This window comes from Nomascus leucogenys, chromosome 21 (genome assembly GCF_006542625.1).
Source record: "Nomascus leucogenys isolate Asia chromosome 21, Asia_NLE_v1, whole genome shotgun sequence".
NCBI classification, from domain to species: Eukaryota; Metazoa; Chordata; class Mammalia; order Primates; family Hylobatidae; genus Nomascus; species Nomascus leucogenys.
The window spans coordinates 55,397,420-55,417,315 of record NC_044401.1 but is presented as its reverse complement, the minus strand read 5'-3'; positions in this window follow the sequence as shown (position 1 = coordinate 55,417,315).

Sequence of the window (19,896 nt, the reverse complement as noted above, 5' to 3'; positions counted from 1 at the left end):
GTTGGGATAAACCACATGCATTAGTAAAATAAACTGTTCAACACCTGTGAAAAGAAGAGAAAAAATATAAATAAATGAAATAAACTGTTACTTTCTAAAAATATGGCTTTTAAGATAAGGATTAAAAAAAAAAACTAAACAGGGATGAGGCTGGATGTGGTGCCTCATGCCTGTAATCCCAATACTTTGGGAGGCTGAGATGAGAGGATCACTTGAGTGCAGGAGTTTGAGACTAGCCTGGGCAGTGTAGAAAGACCCGATCTCTACAAAAATAAAATTAGCAGGATATGGTGGCATGTGCCTGTAGTCCCAGCTACTTGGGAGGCAGAGGTGGGAGGATCACTTGAGCCCAGGAGTTTGAGGCTTCAGTGAGCTGTGATCGTACCAGTGCACTCTAGCCTGGGTGACAGTAAGACCCTGTATAAAAAATAAAAAATAGAAAAAGTGGGGTTAGGGGAGATTAATAGGCAGAGCACAGAGGATTTTTAGGGCAGTGATACTGTTCTTTTTTTTTTTTTTTGAGACGGAGTCTCGCTCTATCACCCAGGCTGGAGTGCAGTGGCGCGATCTCAGCTCACTGCAAGCTCCACCTCCTGGGTTCACGCCATTCTCCTGCCTCCAGCCTCCCGAGTAGCTGGGACTACAGGCGCCCACTACCGCGCCCGGCTGATTTTTTGTATATTTAGTAGAGACGAGGTTTCACCATGTTGGCCAGGATGGTCGCGATCTCCTGACCTTGTGATCCACCCACCTCGGCCTCCCAAAGTGCTGGGATTACAGGCATGAGCCACCACGCCTGTCCTGATGCTGTTCTTAATGGTACTATAATTGTGGACGTGTAACATTACCCATCTGTCCAAACCTATAGGACATGCGATGCCAAATGTGGGCCCTCATGTCAGCTGTGGGCTTTGAGTGACTGTGAGGTCACCACAGGCTCCTCCCTTGTAACCAGTCTGGTGGGGACGTGGGTAGAGGGGGAGGCTGTGTATGCGTGGGGCAGGGTGTGTGTGGGAACTCTGTACTTTCTGCTCAGTTTTGCTGTGAACTTAAAGCTGCTTTCAAAAACAAGGTTTATTAAAAATTAATTTCACCGGTTACTTTTCATATGGCAATTAGAAAATGAAAACATGGCCTGTGTTACACGTCTGTTGTACAGGGCTATGTCAGGCCTGTATGGGTCCTTAATGTAGCCCTGCAACATGGGCATGAAAGATGTGGTGACTGCAGCCAGGCTCTGCAGGCTGCCCGGGCATCTCAGTAGCAGCCCAGGGAAGGGCTGCTTGAGTTTATGAGAGGGAATTTCAGGCTTCTCCCACTGGGACAGGGAGAGCTGTATCTGTATTTATTGGGCCTGTGCCTGAGATTAATACACCACTGTGAGGGAGCGAGAAGAGAGGTGGTTGTCACCATTTTATTGAGGATACAGAGGCTGGGATGGGGGTGGGATGTACAGCCCAGACCAGGAGCCCAGGTCCCGGCTCCCAGGGGCCATTGTATGAAATACATTGCATCTACTGTTTCTCAAAGGTGGGAGTGAAAGATGATGTTTTTTTTTTTTTTTTGAGACGAAGTTTCACTCTTGTCACCCAGGCTGGAATGCAGTGGCATGATCCTGGCTCACTGCAACCTCCACCTCCCGGGTTCAAGTGATTCTCTTGCCTCAGCCTCCCAAGTAGCTGGGATTACAGGCGCCCACCACCACGCCTGGCTAATTTTGGTATTTTTAGTAGAGACGGGGTTTTACCATGTTGGCCAGGCTGGTCTCGAACTCCTGACCTCAGGTGATCCACCCACCTCTGCCTCCCAAAGTGCTGAGATTACAGGCGTGAGCCATCGTGCCCGGCCGAAGCATTCTTTTTCTTTTTTTTCATAGACTTTATAATTTTTAGAGGAGTTTTAGGTTCACAGCAAAACTGAGTAGAAAGTAGAGAGTTCTCACGTACCTCCTTGTAGGGTCCAGCCCCACAGGGTCGGTGGGTTTTCTCCCCGTGTGTGGAGATGAGAGAGTGTAGAAATAAAGACACAAGACAAAGAGAAGAAAAGACAGCTGGGCCCGGGGGACCACTACCACCAAGATGCGGAGACCAGTAGCGACCCCAAATGCCAGGCTGTGCTGTTATTTATTGGATACAAGGCAAAAGGGGCAGGGTAAGGAGTGTGAGCCATCTCCAATGATTGACAAGGTCACGTGAGTCACATGTCCACTGGACAGGGGGCCCTTCCCTGCCTGGCAGCCGAGGCAGAGAGAGAGGGGGAGAGAGAGAGGACAGCTTACGCCATTATTTCTGCGTATCAGAGACTTTTAGTACTTTCACTAATTTTGCTACTGCTGTCTAAAAGGCAGAGCCAGGTGTACAGGATGGAACATGAAAGCAGACTAGGAGCGTTGACCACTGAGGCACAGCATCACAGGGAGACGGTTAGGCCTCCAAATAACTGCAGGCGGGCCTGACTGATGTCAGGCCCTCCACAAGAGGTGGAGGAGTAGAGTCTTCTCTAAACTCCCCCAGGGAAAGGGAGACTCCCTTTCCCAGTCTGCTAAGTAGCAGGTGTTTTCCCTTGGCACTGACGCTACCGCTAGACCACGGTCCACTTGGCAACGGGTGTCTTCCCAGACGCTGGCCTTACCGCTAGACCAAGGATCCCTCTGGTGGCCCTGTCCAGGCATAACAGAAGGCTCGCACTCTTGTCTCCTGGTCACTTCCCACTATGTCCCCTCAGCTCCTATCTCTGTATGGCCTGGTTTTTCCTAGGTTATGATTATAGAGCAAGGATTATTATAATATTGGAATAATGGGTAATTGCTACAAACTAATTGGAGGGGTGACCTGTCCCTCCACACCTGTGGGATATCTTGTCAGGTGGGACGAGAGACAGAGAAAAGAAATAAGACACAGGGACAAAGTATAGAGAAACAACAGTGGGCCCAGGAGACCGGCACTCAGCATACCAAGGACCTGCACCAGCACCAGTCTCTTGAGTTCCCTCAGTTTTTATTGATTATTCTTTTCACTATCTCAGCAAGAGGAATGAGGTAGGAGAGCAGGGTGATAATAGGGAGAAGGTCAGCAAGAAAACATGTGAGCAAAGGAATCTGTGTCACAATTAAGTTCAAGGGAAGTCACTATGCCGGGATGTGCACGTAGGCCAGATTTATGTTTCTCTCCGCCCAGACATCTCAGCGGAGTAAAGAATAACAAAGCAGCATTGCTGCCATGTCTCGCCTCCCGCCGCAGGGCAGTTTTTCTCCTATCTCACAACTGAACAAAGGTACAATCGGGTTTTATACCAAGACATTCAGTTCCAAGGGGCAGGCAGGAGACAGTGGCCTTCCTCTATCTCAACTGCTAATCCACCTCAGCACAGACCCTTTACTGGTGTCAGGCTGGGGGACGGTCAGGTCTTTCTCATCCCACGAGGCCATATTTCAAACTGTCACATGGGGAGAAACCTTGGACAATACCCTGCTTTCCAGGGCAGAGGTCCCTGCGGCTTTTTGCAGTGCACTGTGCCCCTGGTTTACTGAGACTAGAGAGTGGCGATGACTTTTACCAAGCGTACTGCTTGTAAACATTTTGTTAACAAGGCACGTCCTGCACAGCCCTAGATCCCTTAAACCTTGATTCCATACAACACATGTTTTTGTGAGCCCGAGGTTGGGGCAAAGTGGCTGGGGCAAAGTTACAAATTAACAACATCTCAGCAAAGCAATTGTTTAAGGACAGGTCAAAATGGAATTTTTTATGTCTTCCCTTTCTACATAGACACAGGAACAGTCTGATCTCTCTTCCTTTTCCCTACAACTAATGACTAATGATATTCATATATAATCATATCTAAGATCTATATCTAGTATAACTTTTCTTATTTTATATATTTTATTATACTGCAACAGCTCGTGCCCTCGGTCTCTTGCCTCAGCACCTGGGTGGCTTGCCACCCACACCTCCTCGCCCCAAGCCTCCCCCTCTAGAAACCTCCCCATCAGAGTGTGTGTTTGTTATGCTCAAGGAGCCTGCAGGACACCCCAGTATGACCCAGCATCCTCAGTTTCCACTCAGGCTCACTCTTGCTGTCGCACAGTCTATGATGACCCTTAGCCACCATTACAACATCACATAGAATAGCGTCACTGCCCTAAAAGTCCTCTATGCTCTGCCTGTTCATCCGTCTCTCCCAGTGGGTCAAAGAAGAACTCACAAGGGCAATTAGAAAAGAAAACACGATTAGAAACACAATTAGAAAAAGAAAATACAACATTGCAAAACCTATGAGGTACAGCAGAAGCAGTGCTAAGGAGGAAATGTATAGCTATAAATACCTACATTCAAAAAGAAGACAGACCTCAAAAATCCTTTCTCTACTAAAAATACAAAAATTAGCTGGGCGCAGTGGCATATGCCTCTAGTCCCAGTTGCTTGGGAGGCTGAGGCAGGAGAATCGCTTAAATCCAGGAGGCAGAGGTTGCAGTGAGCTGAGATCACACCACTGCACTTCAGCCTGGGTGACAGAGCGAGACTCCATCTCAAAAAATAAAAATAAAAATAAAATAAAATTACAAATGAATGTGAGGACATTACTTTGCAGAAATAATAAGTATTATAAGAGTACTTTGAACAATTGTATGCCAACAACTTGGATAACCTAGGTGCTATGGACAAATTCCTAGAAATGCCATACCTACCAAGACAAAATCACAAAGAAATAGAAAATCTGAACAGACTCATACCTAGTAAGGAGATTGAATCAATTACCTAAAAACTCCAGACAAAGAAAAGCTCTGGACCTGATGGCATCACTGGTAAAATCAACCAGACATCCCCCTGCCCCAGTTTTTAGATGTGGCATCTCTGTATGTTGCCTAGGCTGGACTTGAACTCTTGGGCTCAAATGATCCTCCTGTCTCAGCTTCCTCAGTAGCTGGGACAACAAGTGTGTGCCACCTCACCAAGCAAAAGAAGAACTTACACTGATTCTTAAACTCTTCCCAAAACTTGCTAACTCATTCTATGAGACCAGCATTGCCTCGATACCAAAGCCAGACAAAGACAGTCTAAGAAAAGAAAACCACAGACTAACTCCTTATAAACATTGATGCAAAAATCCTCAACAAAATACTAGCAAACCGAATTCGGCAGCATATTATTAGGATTATATAGGATGATCAAGTGGAATTTATTCCTGGAATGCAAGGATTGCTCAACATCAAAAAATCATTCATTGCAGGGGGAAGAGGCTCATGATCACCTTAACTGATGTAGAAAATTATCTGATGAAATTCATCACTTATTTCATAATAAAAACAACCAACAAACTAGTGGTAGAAGGAAACTACCTCAATATAATAAAGGCCATATATGAAAAACCCTTAGCTGACATCAAACTCACTGGTGAAAGACTGCAGACTTTCCTTCTAGGAGAAAGAACAAGACAGGGACATCCACTTTTGCCCCCTCTGTTCAGCAAAGTAATGGAATTCTAGCCAGAACAATTAGGCAAGAAAAAGCAATGTAGCATCCAGATTGGAAAGGGAGAAGTGAAATTATCTCTATTTGCTTGTGACATGATCTTTTCTTTGTTTTCCCCCTGCAAGGAGGTGTAGGGGCGCTCGGCCAGGGGGTGGTGCAGCCTGGCACAGTGGGCCCAGGCAGTTGTGGCTTTTCTGCCTGGGATGTCTTTTCAGCCTTAAAGGCATTTTGCTCTTCCTTTTAAGATGCTCAGCCCCCTCTCAGTTACTCCCAAGACAGTGGACCTACTGGGATCCATCCTGAGCTCCATGGAGAAGCCACTGAGCTTCTATGACCAGGAGACTCAGCCTAAAGGCCTGAAGTGAGGATTCCAAGTTCACAGCAGCCTTTATTCCCCTGGGTCTCAGGACTGTACTCTTCCCTCTTTGAATGACACCATCTCCTCAACCTCAAAATTGGATATGATCTTATATGTAGGGAACTCCAAAGATTTCACACACACACACTGGCACGCACGGCTTTCAAAACTAATTCAGCTAAGCTGCAGTCTAAAAAATCAACACACAAAAATCAGTTCCATTTCTATACCCTACACTAACAATGAACCATCTGAAAAGGAAATTAAGAAACCAATTCCATTGCCTGGGGGCGGTGGCTCACGCCTGTAATCCTAGCACTTTGGGAGGCCAAGGCAGGTGGATCACCTGAGGTCAGGAGTTTGAGACCAGCCTGGCCAACATGGTGAAACCTGTCTCTACTAAAAATACAAAAATTTAGCCAGGCGTGGTGGTGGGTGCCTTTAATCCCAGCTACTCAGGAGGCTGAGGCAGGAGAATCACTTGAACCCGAGAAGCGGAGGTTGCAGTGAGCCGAGATTGTGCCACTGCACTCCAGCCGGAGTGAAATGCAAGACTCTCTCAAAAAAAAAAAAAAAAAAAAAAAAAAAATTAAAGAAGACCTGAAAATGAAAAATGTTTATTGATTTTAAAACTTACTAATGTTAGAATACAAAGCTCTGCAAAATAACATATTCAGTGCAACTCTTATTAAAATCCCAGTGATGTTTTTGGCAGAAATACAAAAATCTTGCTGAGGACAGGCACGCCTGTAATCCCAGCACTTTGGGAGATCAAGGCTGGCAGATCACTTGAAGCCAGGAGTACGAGACCAACCTGGCCAACATGGTAAAACCTTGTCTCCACTAAAAATCCAAAAATTAGCTGGGTGTGGTGGCGCACACCAATAATCCCAACTCCTCAAGAGGCTGAGGCATGAGAATCATTTGGACCCAGGAGACAGAGGTTGCAGTGAGCCAAGATCACTCCACTGCACTCCAGCCTGAGCGACAGAGTGAGACTCCGTCTCAAAAAAAAAAAAAAAAAAAAAAAAAAAAATCTGGCCGGGAGAGATGGCTCATGCCTGTAATCCCAGTACTTTGGGAGGCCAAACAGGGAGGATCTCTTGAGCCCAGGTGCTCAAGACCAGCTTGGGCAATGTGGCAAAAAACCATCTCTTCAGAAAATACAAAAATTAGACTACCTTGTAGTCCCAGCTACTTGGGAGGCTGAGATGGGAGGATGGCTTGAGCCCAGAAGTTGGAGGCTGCAGTGAGCAGGGCAACAGAGAGAGACCCTGTCTCAAAAACAAAAAAGTGGGGCAGATGAATAGGCAGAGCACAGAGGGTTCTTAGGGCAGTGACACTATTCTGAAGGATACTGTAATGGTGGATATATGACATTATCCATCTGTCCAAACTCATAGAATGTGCAATGCCAAGTGTGGGTCAGCTGTGGGCTTTGAGTGGTTGTGAGGTTGCCATAGGCTCTTCCACTGTAACCAACGCACCAGTCTGGTGTGGATGTGGATAGAGGAGGAGGCTGTGCATGAGTGGAGGCAGGCCGCATATGTGAACTCTATACTTTCTTTTTTTTTCTTTTAAAATTTTTTTTAGACAGAGTCTCGCTCTGTCACCCAGGCTGGAGTGCAGTGGCGCAATCTCGGCTCACTGCAAGCCGCGCCTCCCGGGTTCACGCCATTCTCCTGCCTCAGCCTCCTGAGTAGCTGGACTACAGGCACCCGCCACCACGCCTGGCTAATTTTTTGTATTTTTAGTAGAGACGGGGCTTCACTGTGTTAGCCAGGATGGTCTCGATCTTCTGACCTCATGATCCGCCTGCCTTGGCCTCCCAAAGTGCTGGGATTACAGGCATGAGCCACCACGCCTGGCCGTGAACTCTATACTTTCTACTCAGTTTTTCTGTTAACCTAAATCTGCTTTCAAAAACAAGTTTTATTAAAAATTAGTTTCACCTGGCCAGGCACAGTGGCTCATGCCTCTAATCCCAGCACTTTGGGAGGTTGAGGTGGGAAGATCGCTTGAACCCAGGTGTTTGAGACGAGGCTGGGCAACATGGCGAAAATCCAACTCTATTAAAAAATACAAAAAGTAGCCAGGCGTGGTGGTGCATGCCTGTAGTCCCAACTACTCGGGAGGGTGAGGTGGGAGGATCGCTTGAGCTTGAGAGGTTGAGGCTGCAGTGAGACATGATCGCGCCACTGCACTCCAGCCTGGACAACAGAGTGAGACCTCGTCTCAGAAAAAAAAAAAAAGAGAGAAAAGACTAAAGATGAAAAAGGCTATGGCTACTGTATGGGAAGATAAGGGACAAATGGAAACTTTAAAGGTTTCTGCTAACTCTTCTCAAATAATTGGAAAGAATGTTTACCAAATGTTCCATTCCCTTTTAAGCTCTCCACCCCCAAGGCAGTTCACCAAGCAAACTGTTCCTTATTCTTCATTAGAAACCCCACCCCTTACAATTGTTCTTAACTTCTTGAAGTCTTATCACCCGCCCCCACAAAAACAAAACAAAACAAAAAAACTGGAAAGAATTATGTAAAGACAATGAAGGATTACTTAAATCTGAATGAGTATTGAGTACATATGTCATATATATAAATATTCTTTTTTTAAATAGATAGCATTTCCCTGTTATCATGCAGGCTGGAGTGTAATGGTGCAATCTTGGCTCACTGCAACCTCCACCTTCCAGGTTCAAGCAATTCTCTTGCCTCAGCCTCCCAACTAGCTGGGACTACAGGCACACACCACCACACCCAGCTAATTTTTGTGTTTTTAGTAGAGACAGGGTTTTACCATGTTGGCCAGGCTGGTCTCAAACTCCTGACCTCAGGTGATCCACCTGCCTCTGCCTCCCAAAGTGTTGGGATTACAGGCGTGAGCCACTGTGCCCGGACATATATATTTCAAGATGGGGTTTCACCATGTTGCCCAGGCTGGTCTCCAACTCCTGGGCTCAAGTGATCCACCCGCCTCAGCCCCCCACAGTGCTGCGTCTACAGGCACTTAAATGTTTTTGACAAGAATAGTACATAGATACCTCATAATGTCTGATTGTTCCACTATTAGATAAGTTTAGTTATGGTATTAAGGTAGTCACGGCCATATCACTCCATCGTAAACATTCTTTTCCCTCCCCTTCCCCCAACCTCCATGATTAGGAAGTGCTCTGTGGGGTGATACTTTGGTGTCACATGGATCTTCAGTTGCCCACCCACCTCTCTCACCTATGGTATTGGCATCATTGGTGGTCTCTACCTGAATCCTTTGTTTTCATTAAGGATTGCAAAAGTATTTTTTATTTCAGTCATTTTGAATATATTCCTTCTACTGGCACTCACTTGTTAGATTCCCCCCCTACTTTTCAAGTGGTACAGTTCCTACTTAAAAGGCGTGATACTTTGTTTTCCTCTTACCTACCTATTTTCAGAGTGAGGAGTTATTGTTGGAAGTATTCATCTTTCATAAATCATCTTGTTCATCAGATTATTTCAGGAGAGCAAGCTACAAGTGAGCAAATAATCTCGCTACAGCAGGACTACGGAGGTCAAAAAGGGAGGACAGGCCGGGAGTGTGGGGGCTCACGCCTGTAATTGCAGCACTTTTGGAGGCAGGTGTTCAAGACCAGCCTGGCCAACATGGTGAAACCCTATCTCTACTAAAAATACAAAAATTAGTTGGGCAGTAGTGACATGCGCCTGTAATCCCAGCTACTCGGGAGGCTGAGGCAGGAGAATCGCTTGAGCATGGGAGGCAGAGGTTGCAGCGAGCTAAGATTGTGCTACTGCAGTCCAGCCTGGGTGACAGAGTGAGACCCTGTCTCCCAAAAAAAAAAAAAGAAGGAAGCAAAAGGAGAGGACAGATGAGAAGCCACAAGCTGTCCCATGAACGGAGGTGACGGCCTTCTCCCTCCCGTTTAGCTGGGCTAAAAATGAGCTCCCTGCGGTTCCTCTCTGTCCTTCCCACGGCTCCTCCCAGTCACCTCAGTGTGAATGATGAGTAGTGCAGTGACAACCTCAACCACATACCGCATTTCTGCCCTTCCAATAGCTTCACTAGCCACAACTTTCTCACTGTGCCAAAATCAGTGCCTGTCCAGTGCCCTCGCCTTTTCTAGCTCTTCTCCACCAGCGACACTGTATTTACTAGAGTGATCTTCCTGTTCTTCATCACCATCCCTGCTTCTCACACTTACCCACCTGCCCTTCCTAATTCAACTCAAATCACACAGTTAAACACCTCCTCCTAGAGTGAAGAGTTCCCCTAAGTCTTCAGTTGGCCCCTCTGTCTAGTTCCCTTGGGCTGCTGCCACAAAGTATCTTAGACTGGGTTATTGATAAACAACAGAAGTTTACTGCTCACTTTTCTGGAAGCTGGGAAGTCCAAGATCGAGGCTTCAGTAGATTCAGTGTCTGGTGAGGGTCATGCTTCTGGATGGCGCCTTTTATGTGTCCTCAAGTGGCGGAAGGGGTGGCAAGGTGGCTCCCTTCAGCCACTTTGCTAAGGGCCCTAATCCCATTCCCAAGGCCCCTGCCCTCCCCCAAAGGCCTCACTTCTTAATACTATCACCTTGGGTCTTAAGAGTCTAACATGAATTCTGGGGGGGCCACCAACATTCAGACCACAGCACCCCCTCTACTTATATGAGCACAAATGTCAAAATTAACATGAACTCTGATGTGCTCCACTGAATATGGGGACTTTAACGTGGCACCCTCAATATATAAAATCAGTGTTTTTCCAAATTGCATCACTCCAGAGGACAGAATCTGAAGAATTTTTGTTCGTTTGTTTTGAGACAGAGTCTCACTCTGTCACTCAAGCTGGAGTGCGGTGGCATGATCACAGCTCATTGCAACACCTGTCTCCTGGGTTCAAACAATTCTTATGCTTCAGCTTCCTGAATAGCTGTGAATACAAGTGTGCACCACCACGCCTGGCTAATTTTTGTATTTTTAATAGAGATGGGGGTTTCATTATGTTGGCCAGGCTGGTCTGGAACTCCTGACCTCAGGTGATCTGCCCGCCTCGGCCTCCCAAAGTGCTGGGATTAGGCATAAGCCACCGTGCCCGGCCTGAATCAGTTGTTTAACCAGCAAGTTTCAAACAATGAAACAGAGTTGCTCAACAATAAATTAAGACACCCCAAGAAGTCCTGGGTAAACACTGTCGTGGGAAATGGAAGATGGGTCTTTCCTCAGAGCAAAAGGCGTAAGACTGGACTACATATATTGCATGGTTCTTTCTGTGGCTTCATGATTTTATTTTATTTTATTTTATTTATTTTTTGAGATGGAGTCTCGGTCTGTCACCCAGGCTGGAGTGCAGTGGCATGATCTCGGCTCACTGCAACCTCCATCTCCCGGGTTCAAGCAATTCTCCTGCCTCAGCCCCCCAAACAGCTGGGATTACAAGCGCCCGCCACCATGCCTGGCTAATTTTTGTATTTTTAGTAGAGACGGGGTTTCACCATGTTGGCCAAGCTGGGACTACAGGCATGTAGCACCACACCGGGCTAATTTTTGCATTTTTGTAGAGACAGGGTCTCGAACTCCTGAGCTCAAGCAGTCCTTCCGCCTCAGCCCCCCAAAGTGCTGGGTTTACAGGCATATTTAACTTTTGATGGAGGAAGACCTGAGTCAGAATCCCAGTGAAACCACTTGTTAATTTTAACTAACAAAAACAAGGGGGGAATCTGCAAGGGGGAGCAGCTTGAGGGGAGCAGAGACTTCAAGGGGAGGAGGCTTGAGTGACTCAGCATGACACAGAGAGATTAATGTTTCTGAAACCAACCAACATCTGAAAATAGTAGGAAAAAGGGTGTGTCCTAGCAACAATTAAGGAATTAAATACACATGGTTTATAATGGCTGACCAATTACATACATCAAAACAGAAAATAACGTATTTTGATCCATTGTTAGTGTTCTAGGGCTTCATCACAGCATGTTAATTCCCTCAGAATATTCATAAACAAAGTACATTTATTACTTTTATTTTACAGAGGTGCAAGTGCTTTGCTTAAGGTCACATCTTTTTCTTTCTTTTCTTTTTTTTTTTTTTTTTTTGAGACAGGGTCTCACTCTGTTGCCCAAAGCAAATGAACAACACAGATGTATGTATTTGTTTGACAAAACAGATTGCCACTTTTGTATTTTTTCACAAGCTTAGAGAGAACTAAGTCAGTTTACCCAGTGGAATTAAACAGCCTCTATCCTAGAAAGATGAGTACATTGGCAAGAAGTGCTTCTGTCTGCATTTCACTATTGTAGTATTCTTGCAGGTAGAAATGATTGGTTATTCACTGGGACACAGTAAAAACCTATTAGCAGTTCCTGAATAGCAGAGTAACTTATTCACATTTTCAACCCACATTAGTCAGTATTTTTTCTGTGAATAATAAAAACAAGAGACTTCGCTGGCCTGTCCATAGTAGGTCCTCACTTCTGTGTGCTCACCTGTGACAGAGGTGGTGGCTGGGTGGAGAGAGGGACCTGTGTTTGGGCAGGAGATGGAGCCCAGCATCCTGGGTAAGCTTCCCAAACTTCTGCCACTTTCATGAACTCCACGGGATGAGCCATAGACAGTCTCAGCACAACGCCCTGAACAAAGCATGCAGCGTGGACATCTGCTCCCCTCAGTGCTTGCTTGTTTTCTTTCTTTCTTTCTTTTCTCTTTTTTTCTTTCTTTATTTTCTCTTTATTTCTTTTTCTTTTTTCTTTTCTTCCTTCCTTCTTTCTTTTCTTCCTTCCCTCCCTCTCTTTCTTCTTTCTTTTTCTTTCTTTCTTCTTTCCTTCCTTTCCTCCCCCACTTTCTTCTTCCTTCCTTCCTTACCTCCCTCCCTCTCTCCTTTCTTCCTTTCTTCTTTCCATCCTTCCTTCCCTCCCCTGCTCCTTTCTCCTTCCTTCCTTCCCTCCCTCCCTCTTTCCCTCCCTGCCTCCTTCCTTCTCTTTCTTTCTTTCTTTTCTTTTTTTTTTTTTTTTGAGACGAGGTCTCACTCTGTCACTCAGGCTGGAGTGCAGGGGCACTATTTCAGCTCACTGCAGCCTCAAACTCTGGGGCTCAAGTGATCCTCCTGCCTCAGCTTCCTGAGTAGCCAGGACTACAGGTGTGCACCACCACACCTGGCTAATTTTTTGTATTTTTAGTAGAGACAGGGTTTTGCCATGTTGCCCAGGCTGATCTTGGACTCCTGGGCTCAAGCAATCTGCCTGCCTCAGCGTCCCAGAGCGCTGGGATTACAGGCGTGAGCCACTGCACCCAGCCGTCTTCTCATTGTTCTGCCATCAGTAGCCACGTCCTGTCACTCCCCAGCCCGCTCAGCTTCCGTTGTTTTCCATCACACGCAGAATAAAGCCCAAAGGCTGGCCCCCAGCCGCCCTCCTAACCTTGTTTCTTATCACTGTCCCACTGGCTCCTCCTGGACCAACCTCACTCCTTGCTGACCTGAAACACACCCTGCACTTGGCTGTGGGAGGAAAGCGGCCCTCACTGTTCCCAGAGCGCCGCCACGGGGCTAACTCCCACGCTTCCTGCACGGCTCTGCTCCAACACCACCTCCCCGGGAGGACTCACCCAGCACCCGCGTCAAGTACCCATTCCGTGAAACACACTAAATATTTTCAATAATTTCTGTTTTTAATTTTTCTGGCGGTTATTCAAAACTCTAAATATAAGTAAGCCCCCTACTTCTGGATTTATAATTTCATAAAACTTGAGGAATTAGCTCACTTGTACCATGCCCTGGCTACACTCATTGTAACTGTTTCTCACCTCCTGTGGTGAACTTCATTTAGAGGTCACCTTTATAACTCTGTACCTGTCTTCTCAGCTCTATTGTGGGAGCCATCATGGGGAAATGACAGCTGCATACCACTCCTGAGTCTCATAGCCACTGACAGCTTTTTCCGACCTCAGCCTCCCAGAGTGCTAGGATTACAGGCTTGAGCCACTGCGCCTGGCCTGTACTTCCTCCCTCTGCCCTGATGTCCCCCAGTGATCACTGAGTCACTCAGGCTTCTTCCCCTTGAAGTCTCTGCTCCCCTCGAGCTGCTCCCCCTTGCAGACTCCCCCCCTTGTTTTTGTCACCCACACTGCACACCTTCTTGTCATTGACTCACCCTTGATTCCTTTTTTTTTTTTTTTTTTTGTGAGACAGGGTCTTGCTCTGTCACCCAGGCTGGAATGCAGTGGCATGATCGTAGCAAACTGCAGCCTCAACCTCCCAGGCTCCAGTGATTCTCCCACCTCAGCCTCCCAAGAAGCTGGGACTACAGGCTTATGCCACCATCCCTGGCTAATGTTTTGAATGTTTTGTATTTTTTGTAGAGACAGGGTTTTGCCATGTTGCCCAGGCTGGTCTTGAATGCCTGTGCTCAAGTGATCATCCTGCCTTGGCCTCCCAAAGTGCTAGGATTCCAGGCAGGAATCACCGCACCCAGCCTGCTCTTGCTCTTCCATCGGTGCCTTGGAGTCGCCTCTCCCTGCAGGCAGCTGCTGCGCCAAGTGCCTGGCACACCTGTGGCCTTGAGGAGGTGCTCAAATATGTGACTTCCTGGGGGCCTCAGATCTGGGTGGCTCCCTTGTGTGACATGAAGCAGGAAGCAGAGCTCAGTAGGTCATGTGCTGCCCTAGGGGATGAGGGATGCCCTTGTTCTGTTGTGAGCCAGACTTGGCCACTCTTCCAGGGGACCCTCCCCTACTGCCTAGGCTGGCCGGTGGCCTTCCTGTCCCACCCAGGGTGGTGTCTGCCACATGCTCTGAAGCTGGACCTTTGCTGTGAGGACCTGAAGGGCAGGGTGTGTGTGTGAGTTGCCCACCACTGGGGCCTGGTGGGGTGAAGGTGGCATCTAAGCGGGACTGCTGCCAACGCCCTCCTGGGTCTGAAGTGGAGGAGCCAGCAACTCATTCCACCTTGCGGGGCTGATGGGAGGCCTTAAAGAGGCCATGGCCATTCCACTGGGCTCAGGAGCACCAGGGGCTTTATCATGGCTTGTGGCTGGGAGCAAGGCCAGGCCCTGGGGCTTCTGAGCCTGCTCTTCTTGAGGGGCAGCCTGCGGGATGGCCTGGTATTGGCCCGCGGGCATCCTGCGGCTTCTTGGATCTGAAGGCCTTGCCGTTGCCCTTCAGCACGACCCTCCAGTGCCTGCGTTGGCCTCCACAGAGCTTGTCCTGGTAAAGGATGTGAGGGTGAGCCTGGAAGAGGTGACTGTCTACAACCACCTTGGCTTCTGGATACCACACTTGCCCTGCCAGCTGCCTGGGCGAGATCCACCAGGGGATCCCTTGCCCTCCTTCACACACCGTGATTCTCCCAGAATCTGCCTCCTGCAGGCAGAGCTCTGCCTCAGGAAAGGCTCAGGTAACTTCTTCCTCAACACCAATGCTGCAGATGACATCAAGATGGCCTACCAGGAGGCCAGGGCCATCACCATGGAGAGTTTGGGCCATTGGGTGATTTTCATTCTTCATCTGGGCCACTGTGAAGTTCATAGATTGCTTGTTTTAAAAGCCACCAATCACATCAGCTATAACTGGCAAAGCCTTTAGAGTCTCCAATTTATTCTGCAACTTTAGTCATTTTCATGCTACCTTTATGATTTTTCTGTCTTTTTGAGACAGGGTCTTCCTGTTGCCTGGGCTGGAGTGCAGTGGCAGGATCATAGCTTACTGCAGCCTTGACCTCCTGGGCTTAAGCAATCCTCCCAACTCAGCCTCTGGAGTAGCTGTGACTACATGTGCACACCACCACACCCGGCTAATTTTTGTATTTTTTGTAGAGATGGGGGTCTTGCCATGTTATCCAGGCTGGTCTTGAACTCCTGGGTTCAAGAGATCTGCCAGCCTTGACCTCCCAAAGTGCTAGCATTACAGGTGTCACCCTCCACGGCCAGGCTACCTTTGTGATTTTCATTCCATGTCCACAAACTACCCACACTGTTACCTAATGGTTTCCTTCCAATCTTTTCATTAAAATTAAAATGTTATTGCATAAGCAGCACTCTAACAACCCTAAAGAAAATTCCTGTTAAAAGAGGTTGCACTTTTCTCTATTTCCCCAGGTTTATTTCTTGGCCCTCTCCCTATTCTTGCAAGTGTTGATTTAGCTATGCTCATGGCGTGGAAGAATTTAGTGTTCTGTTGTTTTCCATTATGTTATTCTCACTTTTTCTATTTCTCCATGTTGCTATGGAGGCCGGCTGATTATTATTATTTGAGACAGAGTCTCTGTCGCCCAGGCTGTAGTGCAGTGGAACGATCTTGGCTCACTGCAAGCTCCACCTCCCGGGTTCATACCATTCTCCCCACTCAGCCTCCCACGTAGCTGGGACTACAGGTGCCTGCCACCACGTCTGGCTTTTTTTTTTTTTTTTGCATTTTTAGTAGAGATGCGGTTTCACCGTGTTAGCCAGGATGGTCTCGATCTCCAGACCTTGTGATCTACCTGCCTCAGCCTCCCAAAGTGCTGCGATTACAGGCATGAGCCACTGCGCCCGGCCAGGAATGTTTTTAAAAAGCACCCCAGGCCGGGCGCAGTGGCTCACGTTTGTAATCCCAGCACTTTGGGAGGCCAAGGCAGGCGGATCATGACGTCAGGAGATCGAGACCATCCTGGCTAACGCGGTGAAACCCCGTCTCTACTAAAAATACAAAAACAAAAATTAGCTGGGCGTGGTGGTGGTGTGTCCAGAATTGGTGGGTTCTTGGTCTCACTGACTTCAAGAATGAAGCCACGGACCCTCGCGGTCTGTGTTACAACTCTTAAGGTGGCGTGTCTGGAGTTGTTCGTTGTGATGTTTGGATGTGTTCAGAGTTTCTTCCTTCTGGTGGGTTCGTGGTCTCACTGGCTGAGGACTGAAGCTGCAGACCTTCGCAGTGAGTGTTACAGCTCTTAAGGCAGCGTGTCTGGAGTTGTTCATTCCTCCTGGTGGGCTCGTGGTCTCGCTGGCTTCAGGAGTGAAGCTGCAGACCTTTGCGGTGAGTGTTACAGCTCATAAAGACAATATGGACCCAAACAATGAGAAGTAGCAAGATTTATTGCAAAGAGCGAAAGAACAAAGCTTCCACAGTGTGGAATGGGACCAGACCGGGCTGCTACTGCTGGCTCGGGCAGCCTGCTTTTATTCTCTTATCTGGCCCCACCCACATCCTGCTGATTGGTAGAGCCGAGTGGTCTGTTTTGACAGGGCGCTGATTGGTGTGTTTACCATCCCTGACCTAGACATAAAAGTTCTCCACGTCCCCATCAGATCAGTTAGATACAGAGTATGGACACAAAGGTTCTCCAAGGCCCCACCAGAGCAGCTAGATACAGAGTGTCAGTTGGTGCACTCACAAACCCTGAGCTAGACACAGGGTGCTGATTGGTGTGTCTGCAAACCTTGAGCTAGATAGAGTGCCAATTGGTGTATTTACAATCATTGAGCTAGACATAAAGGTTCTCCAAGGCCCCACCAGAGCAGCTAGATACAGAGTGTTGATTGGTTCACTCACAAACCCTGAGCTAGACACAGGGTGCTGATTGGTGTATTTACAATCCCTGAGCTATAACATAAAGGTTCTCCACATCTCCACCAGACTCAGGAGCCCAGCTGGCTTCACCCAGTGGATCCTGCACCAGGGCTGCAGGTGGAGCTGCCTGCCAGTCCCACGCTGTGCGTTCGCACTCCTCAGCCCTTGGATGGTCAATGGGACTGGGCGCCGTGGAGCGGGGGGGCGCTCGTCGGGGAGGCTAAGGGGGCGCTCGTCGGGGAGGCTAAGGCGGCACAGGAGCCCATGGAGGGGGTGGGAGGCTCAGGCATGGCGGGCTGCAGGTCCTGAGCCCTGCCCCGTGGGAAGGCAGCTAAGGTCCGGTGAGAAATCGAGCACAGTGCCGGTGGGTCGGCACTGCTGGGGGACCCAGTACACCCTCCGCAGCCACTGGCCTGGGTACTAAGCCCCTCACTGCCCAGGGCCAGCAGGGCCGGCCGGCTGCTCCGAGTCGGGGGGCCCGCCAAGCCCACGCCCACCTGGAACTCCAGGCGGCCCGCAAGCACCGCGTGCAGCCCCGGTTCCCGCTCGCGCCTCTCCCTCCACACCTCCCTGCAAACCAAGGGAGCCAGCTTCCACCCCAGCCAGCCCAGAAAGGGGCTCCCACAGTGCAGCGGTGGGCTGAAGGGCTCCTCAAGCACCGCCAAAGTGGGAGTCCAGGCAGAGGAGGCGCTCAGAGCAAGTGAGGGCTGTGAGGACTGCCAGCACGCTGTCACCTCTCAGCGGGCGCCTGTAGTCCCAGCTACTCGGGAGGCTGAGGCAGGAGAATGGCGTGAACCTGGGAGGCGGAGCTTGCAGTGAGCAGAGATCGTGCCACCGCACTCCAGCCTGGGCGACAGAGCGAGACTGTCTGTCTCAAAAACAAGAAAAAAAAAGCACCCCAAACACCTAGCAACTGCCAAAAAAAAAAAAAAAATGGAATCAAACACTTTTTAAACAGGAGGTGTTTCACATAAAAACAGAGATTTCTATTTTCTCTTGAAAATCAGAGCTCTTGCCTCACAGGCCTATACCCCCACACATCAAAAACCAGCCAGAGGTGCCAATTCTGCAGGACAGCATGAGGAGACCACGAACTCCCACAGTGAAGGTGGCAGAAATCATGAAACACACACACAGCCACTTAAGATATCTGGGATGATGAGGTTCAGAGATCTCACTTGAGATCAGGAGTTCGAGACCAGCCTGGCCAACATGGTGAAACCCCGTCTCTACTAAAAATATAAAAATTAGCTGAGCATGATGGTGGGTGCCTGTAATCTCAGCTACTCTGGAGGCTGAGGCAGGAGAATTACTTGAACCTGGGAGGCAGAGGTTGCAGTGAGCCAAGATCATGCCATTGCACTCCAGCCTGGGTGACAAGAGCAAAACTCCATCTCAAAATGAAAGAAAGAAAGAAAGAAGGAAAGAAAGAAAGAAGGAGAAAGAGAGAGAAAGGAGAGAAAGAAGGAAGAAATAAATAAAAAGGAAGAAAGAAAGAAGGAAAGGAAGGAAGGAAGGAAAGAAAGAAAAAGAAAGAAAGAAAGAGAAAGAGAGAAAAGGAAGAAAATCTCTGGGATGGGCCAGGTGCAGTGACTCACGCCTGTAATCCCAGCACATTGGGAGGCCGAGGCGGGTGGATCACAAGGTCAGGAGATCGAGACCATCCTGGCTAACATGGTGAAACCCCGTCTCTACTAAAAGTACAAAAAATTAGCTGGGTGTGGTGGACGCCTGTAATCCCAGCTACTTGGGAGGCTGAGGCAGGAGAATCGCTGGAAGCCAGGAGGCGGAGGTTGCAGTGAGCCGAGATTGCGCCACTGCACTCCAACCTGGGTGACCGAGTGAGACTCCATCTCAAAAAAAAAAAAAAAAAAAAAAGAAAATCTCTGGGATGATTCCAAGGGCACACAGCAAATAAAGAAGCATTTTTTCAAGAAAACCTACTAATACCTGGGAAGACGGACAAGGGCCTGTGGTGTGTGAAATAAGATGCCCGTCCTCCCTGACTCCCCACCCCAGTGAGGGGGCTCCACTCCAGACTGCTTTCTCCAAGATCACAGGACTCCCTCACCCCCAGCTCCCCCTTGGGGGATTTGCTTCCTCAGAGGGGCAGAATGTCATCTTTTCTTATCATGCCACTAGCTACCACTTGCTGAGGCCGAGTCCTAGGTAAGTGGGTTGAGAGGTGGAGGCTCTTGTCTTCCACCCAAGCCCCACTCATGGGATAGAGGCTCTGTCTTGGGTGTAGCACCTGTGAGAATACTGGAGCCCGACCGCCCTTCCCTGGCTCATGGGGTGAGGTTCCCTGTTAAAAGAGGCCAGCCGAGGAGCACTGGAGCTGCTGCCCCACTCACCAAGTGAAGGGGTGGGTTGCTCCTCCACACCTGTGGGTGTTTCTCGTTAAGTGGAATGAGAGACTTGGAAAAGAAAGAGACACAGAGACAAAGTATAGAGAAAGAAAAAAGGGGGCCCAGGGGACCGGCGTTCAGCATACGGAGGATCCACCCCGGCCTCTGAGTTCCCTTAGTATTTATTGATCATTATTGGGTGTTTC